Raw genomic sequence first — 2,777 nt, 5'->3', positions numbered from 1 at the left:
TAAGAATCACACAAAACAATAGAATTTTTAGTGAAAATGGCAATAAATGGCCAAGGGGTTTCTACTTGGCATTTGTCAGTTTGTACAATGCCTCTTGGTCACATCCACACCTATCATTACATCAAAACCATAAGCGACAACCACCTGGCTTCTAAGGTAGCGCTGGGACTTAACAACCAGCTTAACAAGGTAGAGGCTGGGGCGAAGAACACAGCCTGCATATTTGCAACAATGTATAATAAACACAAACAATGCATAATAAACACAACTCTACTGAAACAAAAGCCGTCACTTTATTTACAAAGTCACAAAATGAAGTATAAATACTTCTGTCATTAACGTTTAGGAAAACCATTTACAAAATTTTCAAATATGTACAGGTAGCTTGAAAAATCACCAGCTTTCCATTTTGTCACAGGTAGAGAGAGGGATGAGCACAGGCTGATGCCACTCAAATCGTGATGAGGAAACAACTGTGTGGCTGTGGGGCCGGTTGCAAATTTGCTATGGATCCACGCCACTATCCTTGATATGGATCCACGCCACTGCCTGAAGTGGTGTCAGCATGGGCTTTCTGTGGGCACTTAAAGCCCCCCAGCGCTCTGGGCGGCAGCATCGTGGGCAGCGGCGTGCTCTTCCAAAATGTCATCAATGAGCCTCAGGTCGCATACCCAGCCTTCCACTGGGCTTGCACTGGGGCCTTTCAACAGAGCTTCAATGAAATCCGCCTCACTGCCGTCAGGGGGTGACATCAGACCATTTAGTGAGGGCGAGGGCTGGGGCTGGGGCAGAAAGTCATAGGGTGCCAGCTCAGGGGGGGTGCCCATTCTGGTGAACGGACCTGGGGACTGGCTGGCAGCAACGGCAAAGGCGGTGGCAGCGGCCGCGGCCACATAGCTTGGTGGCTCGATGCCCTGTATGGGACTCATGGGACCAAAGCTGGCCATTCCCTGCTGGAGGGACTTGGCGGCATTGAGTGTGGGCACGGGACTCCGCACCGGGCTCTGCCTGAGGCTCTGGTTGCCCAGCAGGCTGAAGCTAGGGTCAACCAGAGCCGCACTCACCTTATGGCCAGGCCTGCCTCCTGGGGCCACCTGATTTGGGGGCGCAAGTGCCTGATGCAGTGGAAATGTCAGGGCTACTGTGGGGACTCTTGCGGGCGCCTTGGCGAAGATGGAGTTGCTATCAAAATGCTGGATGCTATTATCTACACGGCTCAGGGATGGTTCCCTCGAGACCACTGCGGTCACAGCTGCCGCCGCCGCCCATGCAGCATTGTTGAACACTGCGGGCATTCTTGGCACACAGGGCTGTCGGAGCTGGTGGGGACTTGGGAGCTGGCTGCCCAGGGGCCTGGGACAGAACCCAGGCAGGGGCACTCCTGAGGGGATGGTCTTGGGAATCTGCAGACGACGACAGACAGAGCCGAGGCTGCTAAGGGGGTTCTGGCCCGAGCGCGAGGGTATGGGAAACGGGGGACTGGAGTTGAAAATTCCTTGCTGCTTGCCCAGAGTCTGTGAGATCACGCCCAGGCCCTCATGGCTCTGGTGCCTGGCAGATGGGATCATTCCTGGACTCAGAGTGTTCTGAAGGAGCTCAGCTCTGGGTGGCATCATAGGCTGGCTGGATGGGGGGCTTGCCTCGGTCTGGCTACACTTGGAGGTGACTTGTTCTTGGACGGCTACAGGAAGGGAGAAGTGGAGGTCAGTTCCACAGTCACCTTCAACTTGGGCTGCAGCTGCTGGCAGGGAGCTACTGATCAGGGAGCAAGAGCACTGATCTCTTGCTCTCTGCCCTGGGCTCCTCAACTCTTCTCAACTCCCCGTCTTCCTCCACCCTCAGCCTGCCCTGCAGTTCTTCTGGGGAGACTCCCCGGGCCTGTGCCCCCAGCCCTCTTCACGGACACACCAAGAGAAGATCCCATTGGGCTGAAAACGTCAGCTTATTGGTCTGTCTTTTCAGGTAGATTGTAAGCCCCACGACGCCAGGATCTCGGTCTGTTTTTATACTCAGCGCTCTGTATGCAGGCCTGGCACTGCACACGCTTTGACAGTTGTCCACCCCTTGCTACTGGCCTTCCTGGAACTTCTCTGTCCTGTCACTGCAGCTGAAGTATCCCTGGCAGGCCACTCCAGCTTGGGCAGGGGGGACATTCAGCGCTGGTGTCAGGCCCAAAGGAAGAGGGGTTTTTGCAGAGACTGGAGGTGGTGCTGGGCTGAAACCAAGATTCTGACTACCTGTTAGGGGGCAAACGGCCTCCCCCCAGCAGCAGGTGAGAACATTCTTGGCCCAGCCCCATGTCACTCCACTGACTGCTAAGAACTGCTTCACACACATCTCCCCAGCTAGCGTGGAAGTTCCGCAAAGTGGGGACCATGCCTGGCTTTTTTGTTAACTGCTGTATGTGCGGCCAGTAAATCCTGAGTACATTCGCAGCTGCCGTGGTAGGGTAGGGACCCCTGCTGTCTGTGGAGGCTCTGGGAACCCCTGCCAGAGAGCCTTTGAGGAAGAGCGTCTTCAACCCCTGTCGCACTGGCCACACCTGAGGGATGGCTCAGGAATGATTAGAATGGAAGGNCAGTGCTGGAAGGGGCCTGACTCAGTTTAATTAATACCTTAGAATAAGCAGTGGTTTTAGAGTCGTTAAAACCTGGCTTTCAGTTGGGATCCTACTGAAGCTTTCAATGTGGGATCCACGCTGGGCGCTACTTAAACTGAGTTGCAGACTTCCCCTCTCTCCCTCAGTGCTTTCAGAAACACTGACAGTAACACCTTAC

General features: G+C 54.6%; 1 protein-coding gene across 1 annotated transcript in view; it reads right to left on the bottom strand.

Moving 5' to 3' along the window:
- Positions 1–274: 274 nt before the first annotated feature.
- The window catches only part of MAMLD1 (mastermind like domain containing 1), a 63,098-nt gene continuing 60,595 nt past the window's right edge, over positions 275–2,777 (bottom strand). Inside the window, exon 5 of the mRNA XM_077771215.1 lies at positions 275–1,681. The gene's annotated coding sequence lies outside the window, so the exon portion shown is untranslated. The remainder of the gene's footprint in view (positions 1,682–2,777) is intronic.

Source organism: Crocuta crocuta, unplaced genomic scaffold (assembly GCF_008692635.1).
Source record: "Crocuta crocuta isolate KB4526 unplaced genomic scaffold, BGI_CrCroc_1.0 scaffold1304, whole genome shotgun sequence".
NCBI lineage: Eukaryota > Metazoa > Chordata > Mammalia > Carnivora > Hyaenidae > Crocuta > Crocuta crocuta.
Note: the sequence above shows the minus strand (reverse complement) of the source record. Positions and strands in the feature narration are given on the sequence as shown.